At 33.1% G+C, this 20,279-nt stretch overlaps 1 non-coding gene across 1 annotated transcript; it reads left to right on the top strand.

Moving 5' to 3' along the window:
• The first annotated feature begins 13,460 nt into the window (after positions 1-13,460).
• On the top strand, positions 13,461-13,564 carry LOC114671647 (small nucleolar RNA U13). Its single transcript, XR_003721678.2, has one exon. It is a non-coding gene; the product is annotated as a small nucleolar RNA U13 (small nucleolar RNA).
• The last annotated feature ends 6,715 nt before the right edge of the window (positions 13,565-20,279 follow it).

Raw genomic sequence — 20,279 nt, 5'->3', positions numbered from 1 at the left:
CTTCAGATCATAGATTGTAATTCATCTTCATTTAAACAGTGCCTGCAAATGCCATAATAGGGCAAAAAAAAATATTTATTGGATAAAGTCTGAGAAATAGATGGATGAGAAATGTCATATGTTCTGGACTTTAATATACAGAAAGGAAGAAATTGAATCTGGTTCAGTTCCACTGTCACAAATAACTAAACGTATATTTTGTTTGCCACTCTTTAAAATAATACTTCGTTTAATAACATGACTTTTATAACTAGCATGTATATTTACTTAAAGTCATTGAAGAGAAAAAATATCTGCATATTTTTAGTTACTACAATTAAAAGATTTAAACTATTATTAAATAAAATAATCTATAAGAGCTTAACACAAATTTTAATACATAACAAGCTCTCAAAAAATGTTGTTTAGAGATATCAATTGCCTAAAACAATACATTGAAAATTTTAATTTCTTAAAGTAGTCATTGAATTTAGAAATACTTCTTTTTAAGTAAAATGTGATCAGATGCCTTACTTTAACAATTATATAACAAACTTAGATGAGATATAAAAGAAAGCATTAATCTTCAAACAGCCACCTCCTACATTACTCATTTAAAATGTACCAATGTAGCACATGAAGTAACTTGAATAACCTTATGTATGATCCCCTAACCATTGAGTCAAACTGAGTATAGAGAATCTTAATCATTAAAGTGGACGTATTTTCCACCATCAGATGACACTTTCAAATATAATTTGATGAATTATATCAAAAAGAACAAAAAACATGTTTAAGATATTCCATAAAGGCAATCTCTTTCAAGTCTTGTTGAAATAACAAAATGGTAGGCCTTTGTTTGTTATCTAATGAATACTAAATAACATACTGTCAAACGTTTCTAAGATGAAGCAAGGACGGTTATTAATGGCACACAAAAGTATACTAAATGAATATTCAGTAGTTTTACAAAAACCGATTGGATTTTCAATTGCATTTAAAATGGCTATTCGAATCAATAGCCTATTATTTCTGTTGACATAGCCTATTTCATAACTATGGAATATAATAATTAAAAGTGCTGTTGTCAATAGGCTAGAGGTTAATTGCAAAAACAGCCAGAATGCCAATGTTGGCTGGGTAACATTCAAAACTAAGTCAAGTGTGATGGAACGTTTGTGTATCTATAAGGAATGTTTCAAAATTAAACTTGCATTCAGTTGAAGGTTACTGTAAAAACCTTCCACAAATACTATGGACAAATACTAAATCACATCTAGGAAACTATCAGCAGCTAATAATTTAAAAATGTAAAAGCTCAAAATTCAATAAATATTGCTTTTACTTTAAATATGGCTATGTGAATTTTCAGTATTTCCCAATGTACACTATTGTTAGGTAACATGGTCTTCTACAGATTCCTTGTTATTCTCAACACCTCATATTATTTATATAAACCTTTATATAAATTGGCTAAGTCTGGGTTTACCTGGGATTTATTTAGAAACACGTATTTACAAAAACTAGAAAGAGGAAACTATGAAAATGAAAAAAACAGCATAATATAATCACATGATTATTTTATTGAATTTTTATGAGTATAATCGGGTTCTTAGCTTTATACTTACTGAAATTTGAAGTACAAAAATAATGCATTAAGATAAAATAATGCGGCAGCACATAAATAAATAAATATATAAATATTCTTTCTCTTCTTCAATTCTATATGTTCTCAAATGTAACAAATATCAAAGTTTGGTATATATCATTCCATATATGACTCTCTATGCATGTAAACAGTTGAAACTAAATGCACATATTCTCCTACAAACACTATTAAAATGTACACATAAGTCTACTATTACACTTAGTACTTGTTGTATTTTGTGAGTTTTTAAAATAATCTCTTTTTGATTTTGAGTATGATTGACATACCAAAAGTTGTACATATTTAATGTACATACTTTAATGAACATGAGGTATATACCTGTGAAACCATAAGCAATGCCATAAACATAACAATCACCTATAAATGTTTTCTACCTTCTTTTTGTTGTTGTTGTAAAAACATTTAACATAAGCACTACCCTATTAACAAATCTTAATGCATGCAATACAGTACTTTTGATTATAGGCACTATGTTGTCTTGTAGATTTCTAGGACTTACTCATTTTGTGACTGAAACTTTGTACCCTTTGATCAACGTCTCCCCAATTCTCCTTGCCCAGAGGTCCTGGTAATGGCCTCCCCTCAGCCATTCTACTGTTTTGTGAGGTTGACTTTTAGAATACACAATTTTTATGAGTGTACATAACTAGATAAAGCACATACTGAGCCATAAAACAAGCTTTAACATATTTAAAAGTATTAAAGTCATACAGAATAATTGTTCTGACCAAATGGAATTCAACATTTGGAGATTAAAACATATGATTATGAGTAACTCCCGGGTCAAATTAGACACCACAGTGGAACTTGTTAAATGTTTAAAACTAAATTATAAGAAAATACAAAATATCAAAGTTTCTGAGATCAGAAGAAGCAGTGCATTGAGGAATTTAAACCTGCAAATATTGCTATTAAAAAGAGAGGGGACCAGGTATGGTGGTGCACACCTGTTATTCCAGCACTTTGGAAAACTTAAGCAGGGGGATCACTTGAGCCCAGGAGTTCAATAACAGCCTGGGTAACAGAGTGAGACCCCATCTATCTCTCCAAAAATGAAAATAAATTAGTCATGCATGTTGGCCTCTGTCTGTAGTCCCAGCTAGTTGGAAAACTGAGGCAGGAGGATCACTTGAACACAGGAGTTCTAGGTTGCAGTGTACTATGATTATGCCACTGCACTACAGCCTGGGTGACAGAGTGAGACCATTTCTCTTAAAAAAAAATGGAATAAAGGACATAGGATTATATTTGCGTGTAGAGAAAGTAAGGATATAATTTTTAATAAAGTTTGATTTTATTGGGAAAGATAGAGTATACATATAATTAGCTATATATTAGAAGAAATACATTATCTAAGACTAGATATTTAAATGTAATAATAAAAATTTAACACAATATTTCTATTACATTGTGTTACGTATTCTTAAATAAAATAGAAAAGCCAGAACCCATAAAGGAAAATACTACTAAACTTGAGTTCCTACAAATTCAAAGCATCTCAATGACAAACTGTACCGTAAACAGCATTAAAAGACAAACTACAAATTATGAGAAAAATTTGCAACTTTTATGTCATTCAAAATACAAATCTTTAATATACATAGAAAGTTTTTGAATTAATTTGAGAATATTAATAAAGTAATTCAGTTCTAAAAAGAAAGAAAATCGGGAGATAGAAAAGTTGTTTAGTTTTATTTGTAATCGGGTAAATGCCACTTAAAAAATAATATACCACTTTTTAAATCCATAATATTGGGAACAAATTTTAAAAATTTATAACATCGTGTTAGCAAGGGTATAAGGGGCTTCTTTTTGCACATTTTTTGCATAATTGGAGTGTTAAGATTCTACAGTGACATTTGAAGTATAATAAATTTGAGAGCAAGAGCAAGGAGAACTAGCTTGTGAATACTTAGAAAATAAAAACCTCTGATTTGTAATACTGGACAGTCAAGAATAAAGGCAGGCACAGAAAACATGGAGAAGCAGAAACGCAATCATATCAGGAGTAGGTCAAACTGCACCTCAATAGGAGCTGTTTAAAAATAATAATAAAATCTATGGACCTATCATGCAGGAGAAAATTGTTTCAACTTCCCCAGCAGGGTACTAAAACTACTAGTTGCAGTGCACAAGAATCTCATGGTTTCCCAGGGCCTGCAATTCACTTCCCCTACAGGGAAATGGCCACTAAGCATTTTCTTCTTATTGGGAAGAGTAAAGTATAGTTGAATCTGTCTGGCTCCGTGGCCTGAAAGACTGCATCAAAATCCCTTCTTGCTACCCTAGGTTGAAGCGTTTCTTCATCTAAAAAATGTGGATATTACCTATGATGTGAGGATTAAATAAAAGAGCAGTGAATGTGAACAGCACGGTGCTTGAAATAGTGGAAATGTGCAGCAAAAGTTAATCCTCCTTCTTTCCTACTTCCTGGGAAAATCAAAGAATCAGGGATGCTGTATTTGAGTAAGTAAATTAGCCAACCCTTTGACTCCATGTTAACTGATAGGATCATTCGAGGAATTGTCAGAAAAGAAACAGTTTTTTTAAAAGTTCTCAAATTGAATTGAATCAAGTGAGTTAAAAAATAAAGTCAACAACTGCTTGGTGTTTGCAGCCTTAACTAAATGACTCTTTTCAGGTTTATTCTCCTTATTTCATCCTTAGGTACAGTGGCAAAAACATTGTAGTTATGGTTTGAAAAACTTCGTTCGAGTCCCAAGTGTTTATTAGACAAATCAGCTAACATCTCTCACTCATGATCTATTTAATGAGAAAGAAGCAGTAAGAGCCACTTCACCATAAATAAGAATCAAAATAATAATTGTCTATAAAAATCTTTCTTTTGGCCAAATACAAATATCCTTTCCTTGGTTTGGTTTCCACCAGAAACACTGAGACAGTAAATTTAGAGCAGGTAGGTTTTGAGTTACACAAATTTAAAACACTAGGAGATGAAACAAGTGAAAGAGAGGAAGGAGAAAGGAGTGTGGCAGATTAGAGATGGCCACACAGTTTTCAGCCCCTAAGATTGAGAGGTTACCCCTTCAATTGAGCATGATGCCCTGGTAAAAGGAGATGGGGTCATGATTTCTCTGACAAATAGAATATGGCAGAGGGGCACCATGCCAATTTCTAGGTCAAAGCCTTAAGAGACTGGCAGCTTCACCTTCTGTCTCTTGAAACACTTGACATCAGGGCAGTAAACAGCCATGTATGAAGTCCAATTAGCTGTTAGAGAGACCAAGTGGGAAGGTCCTAATAGTTCATGGGGAAGGAGATCCAGCTGGGCTCAGTTTTCCAGATGTCCTCACAGAGGCACTAGGAATGTGAACAAAATAGCAAAATTATTTTGAATCCTCAATATCATCGCAGCCACCAGCTGAATACCACTGAGTGTCCCCAGTTGATGTGATATGTTTCTGAAGAAATGTACAGCTGGGCTTTGCCCAAAGGTGTAATTTATAAAAATAGAAAAATTCAGTAAAATGGTGGTGAAGCCACTAATACTTGGAGTAGTTTGTTAGATGTCAATAAATATTCCAAAAAAAAAAAAGCAAATAAAAAGAGGATATCATCAAGCCAGCTATCACTGTGAGTGACTGAAACTTAATCCTATATGAAAAATTTGGGAAATTATGTCAAACTTAAAGTTATGCTACTTGAAGGATGAGAGAGCTGGAATACTTACACGTCAACTTACTGTTTGATGACTGCTGAACAATGGTTGTCAATTCTCTAGCACATCTGACTTGGTGAATCCCAAGAGGTACAGCACAGCATATGCATCTGCCACCATTCTATACAAATGTATAGGTCTTCCTTTGCCTTCCTTCTGCTAACATATTCTACACTGATTCTGATTCTAGGGCTTTTATTTCACCAAAAAGTGTTTTCAAAAATCTAAAAACAGTTATGTGTTTTGAAGAAATTAAATAAAAATTTGTTTGAATTTTTATTTATTTAAATCCATGCTTTTTTTTTTTTTGTCTTTCTAGTCTTATCCTTACAGTTTTTTTTTTTTTTAAATCATCTTGTATAAACCCTAAAACAAAGTGTTGAAATCATCACTGAAATGGAAAAGGCCATACATGTTTGCATTTGCAAATGTTGGCTCCCTTTCTTACTACTTTGAATTTGGGAACAATAGAAGCCAGTGGATGTATTTACAAACATCTACCAACTGAAAAAAAGCGTTTTAAACTTTTGATTGTCTGTTTATTTTTATGTTGCTGCTTTTTCTTTGTCTAGGTTAATGATTAGGGTCTGGAAACAGACTTGCTGAATTTGAATCTGTGCTCGGCTACTTACTTACTAATTCTGTGCTCTGGGGAAACTACTTAACATTTCTGTGCCTCAGAAATCTTTCGTTATCAATACAAAGAAGGAAACTAATAATGTTTTACTTCTGAAAGGATTGGTGTGAGTAAGAATCAATTATTAAATATAAATCATTTGGAATAGTGCCTGGCCTAGGTATGTATACAGGTCCTTAATAAATGGTAAAACATTATTATTTTTAAATTATAACATAAAATATAGAAATGACAAAAAGATCTAATTTAGCAAAGGACTATCAAGGGGGCTAAGTACATTTAATTCCTGGTTGTGTCTTTATACCAATATAAAGCTGTTTATGGAATCATAGCTTACTCAAAGCAGAACATTCTCTAAGCTTTATTATTCTACAACTTGAACAGAACAGTCCTGAGCAAGAAGTATTGAACAGAGAAAGCCTTAGGGTAGGCATTTATTCTTCATTTTGATGCCATTCGCAGACTCTTTCTAAGTCAAAGAACGATGTGCCCAAATTCCAATCCGTAATCTTACTCATTTTTCATAACTAAAAAACATGCCTTTTAGTCCTTCAGATAGAAAATTGGCAAAGATAGAAGCATACAAGCAGTTTTACAGTTTAATGAGTTTAAGCAAAATCTTTTTATAGCCCAGATTCTCTAATACAAATCAAAATTGCAATTCAAGCTTGAATAAAAAAAGAAAGAAAAAGTCTGAAAGAATACTAAAGAAAAAAAAAACATGGAAATGATATTCTAACTTTTACTGTTCTGATCCCTTTCCTATGATATGCTGTAATTAATAACTGGTGTTCTCCGAGTTCCTGTTGCTATTTCTGGTTTACTCTCTTCCCTGCTGGTTACTTTCACTATGAAATGGTTTGCATCTAAAGTCAGAGTTACAAAATAATATGAATTAGATCACTTAGTCTTAAATGGTTGATTGACTGTTTTCCATAGCATAGAGCATCATGCCTAAAAACCTGGTCAGTCTCTAGTCTTATCTTGATCTTAACTCTTTATCTGGCTCAAGAATAGTCCTGAATGTGGATCAAACAGTCTCTAGTTATTATGATTCTCATTAAGTCTACTAGAACTGATCATGGGGTCAAATCTTGGTTTTATTCTTTCTGTTCAAAACACCAACCACACTTCCTAATTGTTAGATGCTGTATTTTTCTGACTCTCTCCTTTTCCTGGCTCAAGGCACATAATTGTTGAAGTTGTATGATGTTGTCATAAGGGTTTGTTTTACTATCTTCTCTAGTGAGTGTTTGAAATTTTCTGTAATATGTTAAACAATGTACTAGATTATTACTGTCTTTATATTTTACTGGAAGCTTTATCCAAACCTGTTTCTGCTATTTTTTTTTTAACATATCAGAACAAGTTTTTAATCGGAAACTTTTGAGCGTATAACACCTAAAAGAGCTACTCACTCATCCCATTCTCTGGTAAACAAACATGTTGAGGGCAAGGATAACAATTTCTTCTTTAATGTGAACACTTATTAATTAATAATGAATCTCTAAAATGGTTTATCATAACTAAGTATTCCTCAATGAATTCATTGTAAGGTGTCTTTCTACTACTCTGGGACATAAGAGCTCACACCGAGCTTTCGGCACTGAGTTTGCGATGCTTTTTAAAAATGTGTCTAAACTCAGTCAAAACCTAATGTTTTTTCCCGTGTTTTTTGCTTCCCACTTCTTTACTTCTCCATGCTTTCTTTTAACATGGACTTGGGAAGCTGAAACAGCTTTCAAAGTAAGGGAGTCATAGTTACATAAGATTTAGATTCTACAGTGAAATCATAAGGTGGAGTCAGAATTATTGCCCTTTATAATATCTTAATGTTGCAACATCAGTTTAAGTGATAATAAAGCCTTGCATAGTAAAGTCTTTAAATAAGCATTAGATTATATTTTAATCACATAAACAAAAAGGGAGGACATAGAAAAGAAATAATAGTAGGATAAAAAGTTCAAGATTTGTAAAATTGTCATTATTAACCATATTCTTTCATCTCTCTGAATTTGATTTTACTTGGCCTCACACACAAATAACAAAGGTCTTCTCTTTTTTCATCCTTCCCTCCCTCCTTCCCTTTCTCTTATTTATTGTTGAATATGAAGAAGGAGCAGAGAGACAGGTGTATTTGAGTCAATATAAGTAAATTTATGACACAGATTTACTGTATTACTTTTCTTCTTTCTGGTTGAAAAATAAAATATTTTTAACAAGTTCAGAAACTATGCAGGTGCAGCCTCCCTTCCTCTCCACTTGCAATGTAAAACACAACAGAGTCATGTAACATCAACTCATCTTTTCTTGACCTGAACCATTTCTTTGAGACAATCACTCTCAATTTACCAAGGGCATGAAAGGTTCTTAATGTTCTGGAAACTTGCATTTAATTAAAAATTTATCAAAGTAAGAACTCCTAGTATTTACTTTAAAAATGACCATGTTGGCTACAAATGACAGAGACTTGTTTAACATATGTAATAAAGAGAAATACATTGGTTCTCTTGATTGGTAGGATCTCATGGTAGCTACAAGATCTAAATAAGTGCTGCAAGTTCCAGATCCTCAAGACTGGAACCAGGATCTAGTCAGCTACCAAAGGTTTCAGATACACATCTCTTAGCATGGCAGAAATAGAGTTTCTTTATCCAATGTCTACATAGCAATCCTAGAGAAACAGACTCTGGTCTTGCTTGAGTCTGAGGCCTACCTCTAGAGCATTCATTATTTTCCAGAGAATGAGATATTGCAAGTGTCTGAATCTAAAACACACATCTATACATATAGTCAGAGGGCTGGATCTCTGATTAGAAGAGAGAAAATGGGATTTAAAAATGCGCTTAATAGTCAAATGCAATAGCTACCTTGTGATCCTTGGGACAGTCATTAGAATGTGACATCTGCTTTGTTGTGCCAAAATAATTTTTTTAAAGTGTCTATAATGTATATTATAAACACATGCACAAGTTAGTCTCTAAATAGTCAAAATATTTGCATTTTCAGAAAAAAATGCCATATTTTGCTTCAGTGCCGATATGATGAGCTAAATATCCTTAAATAATTACTTAGTACTGCATACATCTGGAATTTTAAACCGTAATACTGATAAAGGATAGGGAAAGCTTTTGGGAGTCTAATGCATTGCAAAAATAGGAGAATAAAAAAAAATCTGTATCAGGGAGTACAAAATTAAAGATAATGAAAAGATTGCCAAACAAAGATTTAATTTAATCTCATTATGTTTTCTTGAAACTTCCTTGTCAATTAAACCACGTCAAAAAATTGAGCTAAGGAAAAATGGACTAATCAATAAAGAAAGAAACTTAAAAGAGTGTAAATCAATAGCCTAGTTCCTTTCCAAATCAGAAGCCACAAAACTTAATCTCATCTCATTTTTGTCAATAGTTGTTTATAAGTAATTTGGAAAACTATACAAGATTGTTACCATAGAGATGAATAAATGGGTTGAAATCCTGAATAATCAATAGTACCTTTTATTCTTAAATTTATAAATATGTTTTGGATATCTTCTGCAAGATCAGAGAATGACTAGATATGTGTATGTATATTTAATTGATTGTTCACAATCTTAAAAATAGCAATCAATCTTTACATTCTCGAAATAAAGTCATTTCATGAAAATTCATAAAATATATACAGTTGCATAAGGCCAAACATGAGTGCATAAAATACTCAGCTTTTTTAATTTAACATGACTTGTTTACACTACTATTTAGTTTATTTAACATCTAATCCCCCATACAAATGCCAAAGCTTTAGCCTTTTCTGTCTAAATGATACGTACCATGAAAATCCAGATAATTATTGTGTTTATGTATATATTTATCACAAACTTATCAGCAAGTTGGTTGATATTACCTTTGAAAAATAAGATTATGTTTATATGGTCTAAGATATGATAAGAAATTGTTAGGTAGTAACTATGTGCCAGTCATTTTCAAAGGAATTTAAGGCATAAATGTTTTATAATAGAGCATTTATCATAGATATTAATGTATTTTGCCAGTGAAAACTCGAAGTCTTAGAAACAACATGTAATCAACAGAGCCAGGATTGAATCAAGTCTGTTTGACCTCAAAGCTCATCGTATGATTTACGGTACTAAATTGTCTTCTAATTACTGATTTATACTGATGGGGAAAAATTATTTTCCAAATGTTTATCTCATTTCCTCTGAGAGGATTAGACATCTGTATGCATTGCAATGTGACAGAGAGCAACTTCTTTCAGTCAAAATATACTTATTTCTTAATTGTCAGGCATGTCCATGTGACTTGCCTTGATCCACAGACTGTGAACATGAGTGATGTATGTTATGTCTAAGCAGAAGCTTTAAGGAACACTGGAAGTTTCCAACACCTGATCTTTTCTCTCTGCCTCAGATACAGCATTTGGTTAAAAACCAAATATGGTTTGGTCTTCTTGCCTGATACCAAGTGAACAAGAAATGTATAGCAAATAAACAGACACAAACAGTTAATATCAGTGAGAAATAAAGGTTTTTTGATATAAATTATTGAGATTTCAGGTTTTATGTTATTTATTGCAGGCAGTACTATGAATATTTACAAACAGTATTTATTAATCTAACAATTATGAAGTAAATGTGGTCTTAGTAGAATATTCTACTTCCCATTTTAAAGATAAAACTTTATGTGGTGAAAGCTCTTGGCATTCACTATTCACTATTGGTAGGAAGTTCTGATGCGGTCAGTGCATCTTAGGAGCATGAAGACAAATGACACATACTAAGGATAGAGAGATGAAAGGTAGAAAGATTCTGGATACCCCATGACACGGTTGCATCACCATTCCAGGCCTGGATTAAACTCTGACATCTTCCAAAGTGAGAAAAATAAACACTGTACTTGTCTAAGTCACTATAGTTAGGTTTCTGTTATCTTTTTCTTTTTAATGCAGCCTATAACATATGTGAAGCTTTAGACCTGCAAATTCAGACCTCTTCCCAGCTCAAAGAAATTTTCTTGTGTTTGCTTACTCTTCCTCCTGTTCCCTTTTCTCCATCAGAACGTATTAGTCACATTCAGCCTCGTGGATCTATTGTACAAGTCTTACAGCTTTTTACTTTACGTGTATGTTCTTTGAGATATCTCTTGCATCCGATCTTCTGTATTATTTAATTCAGCATTCAGTCCTGATCATCCTCCCCTTTAATTCATAAACTGAATTTTCTGAATTTGACTCGTGTGCTGCCATGCTCCCAGAGCACTTTATAATGTTGCAGTTAGAACTTTTGGCCAGGTGCAATGTCTCACACCCTTAATCCCAACACTTTTGGAGGCCGAGACAGGAGGATTGCTTAAAGCCAAGAGTTCAAGACCAACCTAGGCAATATGGCAAGACCCCATCTCTACAAAAAACTAAAAACTAAAAAATAGCCAGGCATGGTACCATGCATCTGTCATCCTAGCTATTCAGAGGGCTGAGGCAGGAGGCTCACTTGAGCCCAGGAGGTTGAAGATACAGTGAGCCAAAATCATGCCACTGCACTCCAGCCTGGGTGAAAAAGAAAACCCTGTTTCTAAAATAAATAATAAATAAATAAAAATTAAAAATAAATAACTTTCAAGTGCTTGAGTGTTTGGGTTTTGTTTTTTTTTGTTTGTTTGTTTGTTTTGTTTGTTTGTTTTTAAATCCAAGATTTGGTCTCTTCTCCCTACTAATTCTGAATTAATGGGTATGTGTTTTGATTATTCAATCTGAGCCTTTTTATCTATGTGGGGAAGCCTATCCAAAGAGTAGATTTTTATGTGTTTATTTATGCACTTTTATGCATTCATTTATGCACTGATTTATTGGATATATTGGGACTCATGTCTAAATGTTAGACAAAATCAAAAGGACTGGGCACACTGTGCATCTGTGAACTAAGGGCAAAGTGTTCACTTCTGCTTAAGGCCCTTGCAGTAGATCTTTCCGCTTGTGGGTCTTTGTATAGTTTCCTATTTGATATGTAAAGAAGACAAACATGCTTTTTTCCCCTTGGCATTTTGGAGAGACCCAGCTTGCACTTTTAGTATCTTTCTGGCATTCCGGCACTCTCAAAAGGCTATGGCATGATGCCCAGATTTCGCTAATTCCCCCACAAACAGCTCCTGGCAGGAGGTTCTTTCTTCCATTAAGGCCTCTGGACTTATTGGCCTTATTGCAGGAAATTTCTTGTCCCCCACATCACTCTTTAAAGGGACCTCCACAAATCTCAAGGCCTAGTCCCTCCTAAGAGCCTGCAAGTGTCAGCAGCCACCGGGCTCAGGAGAGGCAAATAACCTAAGTCTGGCTGAGGAGTGGAGGAGAGCCATGTTCAGGCTCCAAATTCCCAGAATTTCCTTTATTTGTGTTAAGATGATAAGGTATTTTGCGTGGGTATTAATTTTATATTATTGCCATGACAAATTACCACAAACTGAGTAGCTCGAAGCAACGTAAATTTATTATTACATAGTATCTGTCGGTCAAAACTCTGAGAGGCAGAAATTAAGTTTTTGCAAGGCTGCTTTCCCCGCTGGAGCCTCTAAGGAAATATCCACTTCTCAGCATATTCAGGGTATTGGCTGAATTTTGTTCCTTGAGGTTGTAGGACTCAGGTTCTCAATTCCTTTCTGTCTGTCAGCTGGGGGCAAATCTTTGCTCCCAGGAGTTGTCTCCATTTCTTTGCATGCTTTCCATTTAGCCCTTCCAGGTTGGCCAGGTCAAGTCTCTCTTACACTTCTAAACTCCATCGTTTTCTTCCACGACACTCCTTCCTTTCCTTTAAGGATTTATGTGGTTAGACTGGGCCAACCATATATACAATAGAATCATCTTATTTTAAGATCTATAACCTTATTTATATTGGAAAATCCATTCTAGTTCATCTAATGTACACATACATTCTAGGGATCAGGGCATGGGCATCTTTTGAGAGCCACTCTGCTTAATATAGCATATCTGAATATTGTTGGGATTAACCTATTTTATATAAAGTGGTCAAATATAAAGGAGAGAGATGGTTATTTATGGTTTCTAAGGCAATAATAATAAATAGTATCCTAAATACAAGAGAGTTAATTGACATAGAAGAGAAAGAGGAGTTCCAATAAAGTTATAGGAAGGAAGAAAGAATGGATGGTAAAAGTGGAGTTAAAAGAATAAAAGAGGTTCAAGATGGTGGAGGTGAGCAAAAGAGCCTTAAGCTTCAGTGAGGATGAATAAAATGAAAATTAGAAGTTTTACTTGATTTAGCAAGTCGATGTCCTTGAATACCTTTTTAAAGGATGTTCAGATTGGAGAAAAGCAATAGAAAACAGATTGCAAAGGATCAAGAAACTAATGAGAAACTGACCATGAATACATCTAATAGGCTTTAATGTTTTGGATTGAAAGTGCAAGGAAAAACACGTGTAGCTGGAGCTACAGTGTCATGCAGTTAAAGGACGCAGGTTGAAGGTAGTTAAGCGTCCTGAGAGATCATCTTTTTGTAGTTTACAAGTGTGATGATTAGGTTTTCAGACTCATGTGTGAGATATACCTTCTTCAAACCTTTTTATGCTATCAGCACATTGTCTGGCTGACATAAAAAGAGAGAGATTTCTGAAAATATTTTCATGATTGGATATGGGGTGAGAGAGAAAAATACACATCAAAAATTACTGTCAGATTTCTGTTGCTCATTGAGTTGATGGTGCTATCAAGGCTTCACCAGGAAATGGCAAGAGAACACCACAGTTGCAGAAAGAGGATTAATTTGATGTTATGCTTTGTTTCATAGATTACTAGTTACCGTGCCAATATTTATGTTTCCATTCAATCTTTCTTGCAGCACCATAATTTTGTGCTGATAAACAACATACTTGGCCAAAAAAAGACCCTATATTTTTCAGCTTCCTTGGCAGCTAGAGATGGCCAACAGATGTAAGCAGATGTCATTTCGCTGGAATTCCCAATTTTACTCTTTCTTCCTATATGAAATGTGAAGAAAATAGCTGTAGCATCAGTGACTTTCTTGGATCATGGGGAGTCTTGAATATGAACTACTTCAGTTTGGACATGGAAAAAAATAAACAATAAAAAAATGATTAAGATCAAATCTCTTAAACTTCAGAACCAAGAATGGGGAGAGAAACGAGAAACGAGCTTCTTTTGTAAAGCAAAATAAATATTTGCTGGATGGGCTAATGAAGAAATTTATCCCACTCTCAGAGTAGATGATCTTTATTATTCCCGGTATTGGGTTATGATAATTACACACCAGTAAACCCATGTGTTTCTCATTGTCCTTTTTCAAATACGATTTTTTATGGTTGTTAACCTAGTCCTACTTCACTCTCACACACTATTGGCTGTGTCAGAGAAGAAATGTGTCTTTTAGCTTAAAATTTACCGGGTCAATAATAACCTAATCTACACCCAAAGAATGGGATGATAAACACAGAAATTCTGGTTCATGAGTTAGATTTAGTGCTCTGATGGAATTAGGGATTTGTCTCTCTAAAAGGGTAGATTACCCGGTATATGGAATGGAGAGTGTGCATGAGTTGGTGTGTGACACAAGAGCCAAAATATGGTAGAATTTTCTTTTAATTCCCATTCTTCAGTTTTTTCTCAGTAATTGAAGCGTCTCAGATAACTTAATGTAAACTGATAGAAAAGACACTTCAAAACAATGAAAATACCTTTATCTCATGGCAGAACTTGTTGAAACAAAGTAAATCCAATTTTGTAATTTTGTCTTGCTAATGAAGACTATTTTAGAGGCAGCCTAATAATAATGATATTATGCTTGATTCTCTTTTGGCCCTTGCTTTTGCATCAATTGCTTTCTCTCAAAAGTATAAAAATATTATGTCAAATTTTAGAGTTTTTAAGAGCTTGTGTTTTCATACCAACTTATTTAACAAGTTTAAATAACACCTTTAATTTCTAATTTACTTTCATTGATACGAGTTCAGAGATGCAGAAACCCCAAACATTTACTTACTACTATGTATGATTATATTTTTCTGTGATTATCATCAGGATTTTTCATGATAGTTCAGTTCAATTTTAATGCTACTGCTTTCAAATCCTTAAAAAACTGAATAAGAAAAATGATAATATAATGGTTCTATTATGGTAGAATGGTCAAATTACTATGAGGAACTTATTCAAAAGGATGTTTTTCTCACCAAAATTAAGAATAACTTTGTTATAAATATTGGATTAAGTTTTGAACCACCTAACTTTTTAATGTTTTCAATGTGCTGTTTTGTTTCTTATATAATGTAGACAATTCATTAAGTAACTTTCTCTAATTTTCAAAACAAAACAAATGACAACCCTTAAAATATGGGCACATTACTTCTAATTTTGGCATGAATACTTAAGTTTTAGAGTATTAAACATATAGGAAGAAATTATGAGAGATTTTAAGATATTTACTTAAGTAAACATTAATGTATAAATGTAGTTCTATTGATGTTATTTCATACAATTAAAAAATAAATTTTAGCAACTAACCACTAGTCAACTTTAAGTGTTAACATTTTTCCAATTGTGTATCTTCTAGAATCCCTGGCCAGCAGTTTTTCATCACATTAGCAGCAGAAATATAGTGTTTTCATAACAGCCATATTTTTCTTGAACCCTGTTACAAATTTTTTCAATTTTTTTGAAATTTCTACAAAATCTTACACATAACATTGTAATGCCTATTTGGCTGAATACATTTTATCTTAATCTGTTAATTGAAGTTCATGGAAAAGTTGAAGGGGGTTGGTCATGGCGATGAAACAGGAAGGAAGTTGGCAAGGATTTAATATTTTTTTCAAATAATGATATATTCTTCATCTTGGTGGGGAACAACTTTCCAAGAACTTCTTGAATTTCTACATGTTTTCCAAGTGAGGCACTAACTGCTATATTCCTGAGCAGTTTCTGCACTGGAAAATAGAAATAACATTTCTCTTCAGAGCAAAGTGCAGGAATGCTTATTGCCTGGTAAAAAAGATTCAGGTTCTTAAACTCTAGGTTCCCAATCACATATCCTACTGTGTATATGTGTGTAGATATCTATGTGAGACTACCTACATTACCTCCTAAAATAACAGTAAAATAAATGGATAAGGGTATACTGATGCTTGTATTATATTCTGGGCCATGAGTAATAAAATTCTTAACCTCTGACTCAGGAGTCTCATGTTCCTGCCAAAATCCATGAATGCTGTTTGATTAAATCATATACAAATTCAGAATATAATGCCAGGCAAATGGTATAGGCATGTGTCTATTCAGGATGCTGGTTATGTCCAGGATCAGAGTTTGCATAGCACAGCTTAGATTTTTTGGCAAAATATTAATAAAACTAGAATGAAGAGAGATGGGGTGGTGGGTTTAGACACCAATTTCTAATGTGCAAAAGAACACTAAACATCACATAAAGTTCATGATAAAATGTTGACAAATGATTAAAATAAAAATTTAAAATATATTTATTTCATATTATATATTCAATGTATAAAATATATTTATATAAATTGATATCTAATCTCTATATTAATTATATTAACACCAATATTATGTTATATATTATACTAAACTTTATATTATATTAATAATATATTAATTAATTAATAGATTATATATAAATACATAATCTACCCTTTTAGGGAGGCAAATTCCTGTTTCCATCAGAGCACTAAATCTAACTCTTGAACCAGAATTTTTATGTCTACCATTCCTTTCTCTGGGTGTGGACTTGGCTATTTTTGGTCTGGTGAATTTTATCTGAAAGACGCATTTCTTCTCTGACACAGCATGTCGTATATGAGATTAAAGTAGAAATAGGTTAATTACCATAAATATATATATATAAAAAAGACATGTTACATATTTATTTAATAGGTATTGCATATTTATATATAAAATATATATTACATACTTAAATACATATATATTATATATGTATTATATATGACATATTTGTTTAAAATATTAAAATTTTTAAAATTGAGCTCTTCTTTTTCCAGTATTTGATTGTAATATGAGTTGGGAAAATTCCAAGTATTTTCCCTCCTGTTTTTTTTTTTTTAAATATGTATAATTCCTGTACCTTTAGAGTCCTGATTCTGATTGCCAGCATCTGTAGTCAAGAGCCCACCTTAGCTTTCACAGCCCAGCTCTCTATGGTATGGGAAGGCTCTTAACAAAGGAAGAACTGGCAATGCAGCAGACTTGTGTAGGTGAGTGGAGGGGCAAAGCAAAAGCAAACACTAAGTAACATATGTTAGTTATTATATGTTCTATATGACAAAGGCCTTCTAATGTACAGTCAGTTTCACTGATTTGTAGCAATTTATGTATTTTTAAAAATATATCATCTATTATTACTTTTAATACAGCTAATTTGCAAATCAGTAAGCCATTCACAGAAAATAAAGGTTTTATTAAAGGTCTCATGTACAGACACCTGTATTTTTATGACAATGGCATCTTCAAGACATCCTTATTATTATACTCTTAATACAGCTTGTAGATGGTCATTAAATTAGCAAGAATTGCCTACATTATGGCTGTTCTTTGAAAAGAATCCCCTTGAGGAATGTTAGCTTACTACTTGGAAAAGATATCAGGACGGCTTCATGGCTCTTAGCTGATGATGTATGTTCGCTGCTACATCTGATAGACCTGACTTCAAAATTTTAACTATCTTCTAGTTTCTGAACAAAATATTAAGATGTTCTGAGTTGCAAATTAGAAGTACCTGTATTATAATATATAATGACAATGACAATTTTATGTAGTTACAAAACTTCCAAAATCTCAGTTTTTATTTAGTTTCTTTATTATAATATTCTAATTAATAAGTACCATTTTTAAAATTACTCTGTTTCTATAAATATATTTTACCTTTGTCCAATAAAATGACCATTCCTCGTTAGTTCAGGATTCCTTGAACCATTAACTTTGATGTTGTACTTCAGACATGTTTAAGGCATTATTGGTCTTTACCTTATCACATTTCTTTATCTTGTAGATTGTAATTACCTCCAAACTTTTGAACTACTTAAAAAATTCAGGTTTAAAAATATTTTTCTTTTATTTCCTTAATCATTATTTAATTAAACTGATTTTTTAAAAGTATGGTAAGGTTTACAGGATAAATATTCAATTATTCTAGAAGACTTGCTCTACAATTGAGGCAAGTACTTTATTAATAAAAGTAGGTAATTAGTGACGACAAAAATAAATATCACACAAAACTGAAAAATTCATTTGTAATGCTAAATGAAACAAGTTGTCAAGGGAGATAAAGCAAGCACTTAATAATGTGCAAAATAGAGTCTATCTTTATAAATAATTTATAATAATGAAAAATAATATTTTTGCTAAACTTTGAAGACTACTGGGAAAACATTTTTGTTTGGGCATGATGGCTCATGCCTGTAATCCCAACACTCTGGGCTGCTGAGGTGGGCGGATCGCTTGAGGCCAGGAGACTGAGACCAGCCTGGGCAACAGAACAAGATCCCCAACTGCACACACACACACACACAAATTTAATTAGCTGGGACTGTAATCCCAGGTACTTGGGATCTGAGGCAGGAGGATCACTTGAGCCCAGTAGTTTGAGGCTGCAATGAGTTATGATTATACCACTGTGCTCCATTCTGGGCAACAAAGCAAGACCCTATCTCTAAATAAAATGAATAAAACATTTTTTATTTTTTAAATTATATACATAATTGTCCATATTTAAGGGATAGGTTTGATATTTTTATACATTAACCAATATGTAATTACAAAGCAGATTATTTAGGGTATCCATCTCTTCAAACATTTATCATTTCATTGTGTTGGGAACTTCTAAATCTTCTCTTTTAGCTATTTTTAAATATACAATAAGTTATTGTTAGCTATAGTTACACTACTGGGCTATCGAACAATATTATTTATTCCTCCCATCTAACTGTATGTGTTTACCCATCAACCAATCCCTCTTTATCCCCTCCTCAACCCTTCCTAGCCTCTGGTAACTATCATTCTACTCTACTCCAATAGGTCAAATTTTTTAGCTTCCATATATGAATCGGAACATGAAATATTTGTCTGTGCCTGGCTTATTTCACTTTACATAATGTTCTACAGTTCCATACATGTTTTTGCAAATGACTTGATTTTATTTTATTTTTAATGGAAGAAGAGTATTTCCTTGTGTATACATATATTTTCTTCATTCATTATTCTGTTGATGAAGTTGTAGGTTAATTCCATCTCTTAGCTATTGTAAATAGTGCTTCAGTAAACATGGAGATGCAGGTATTTCTGACACACTGATTCCTTTTCCTTTGAATAAATACCCAGTAGGGGAATTATTGATTGCATGAAATCCAGTTTGCATAAATTATTTTTAATTTTTTAAGAAACCTTCACACATTATGTTCCACAATGACTGTACTAATGTACATTCCCACCAACATTGTACTAGGGTTTTCTTTTCTCCACCTCCTTATTAGCATTTGTTATTTGTCTTTTTCATAATAATTCTAACAGGAGTGAGGTGATACCTCATTCTGGTTTTTATTTGCATTTCCTTAACAATTGGTGATACTGAGTATTTTTTCACGTACCTGTTGGCCATCCATAAGTTCTTTTTTTTTTTTTTTTGAGATGGAGTCTTGCTCTGTCACCCAGACTGGAGTGTAGTGGCGCTATCTCGGCTCACTGCAACCTCCGCCTCCTGGGTTCATGCCATTCTCCTGCCTCAGCCTCCAGAGAAGCTGGAGAAGCTGGGACAACGGGCACCCGCCACCACGCCCGGCTAATTTTTTGTTTTTTCGGTAGAGACGGGGTTTCACCGTGTTAGCCAGGATGGTCTCGATCTCCTGACCTCGTGATCCACCCGCCTCGGCCTCCCAAAGTCCTGGGATTACAGGCATGAGCCACCACGCCCGGCCCATAAATTCTTTTTTGAGAAATGTTTATTCAGATCCTTTGCACACTGTTTAATGCTTTTTCTTTTCTTTTTTTTCTTTTTCTTTTTCTTTTTTTTTTTTTTTGCTGTTTCATTGTTTGAGCTCCTTGTGTATTCTGGATATTAGTCCCATGTCAAATGAATAGTTTGCAAATATTTTCTGCCAATTTTTAGGTTATCTCTCCATTCAGTTGGTTGTTTTCTTTGCTGTACAGAAGCTTTTCATTCAATATAGTCTCATCCATTAATTTTTATTGCCTATATTTTAGCTAAAAAAATCTTTGCCTAGACCAATTTTTTAAAGTTGTCCTCTATGTTTTCTTATAGTGTTTTTTAAGTT

The sequence above is a fragment of the Macaca mulatta genome, chromosome 12 (assembly GCF_049350105.2).
Source record: "Macaca mulatta isolate MMU2019108-1 chromosome 12, T2T-MMU8v2.0, whole genome shotgun sequence".
NCBI lineage: Eukaryota > Metazoa > Chordata > Mammalia > Primates > Cercopithecidae > Macaca > Macaca mulatta.
This window is presented reverse-complemented; position numbering and strand designations above follow the sequence as displayed.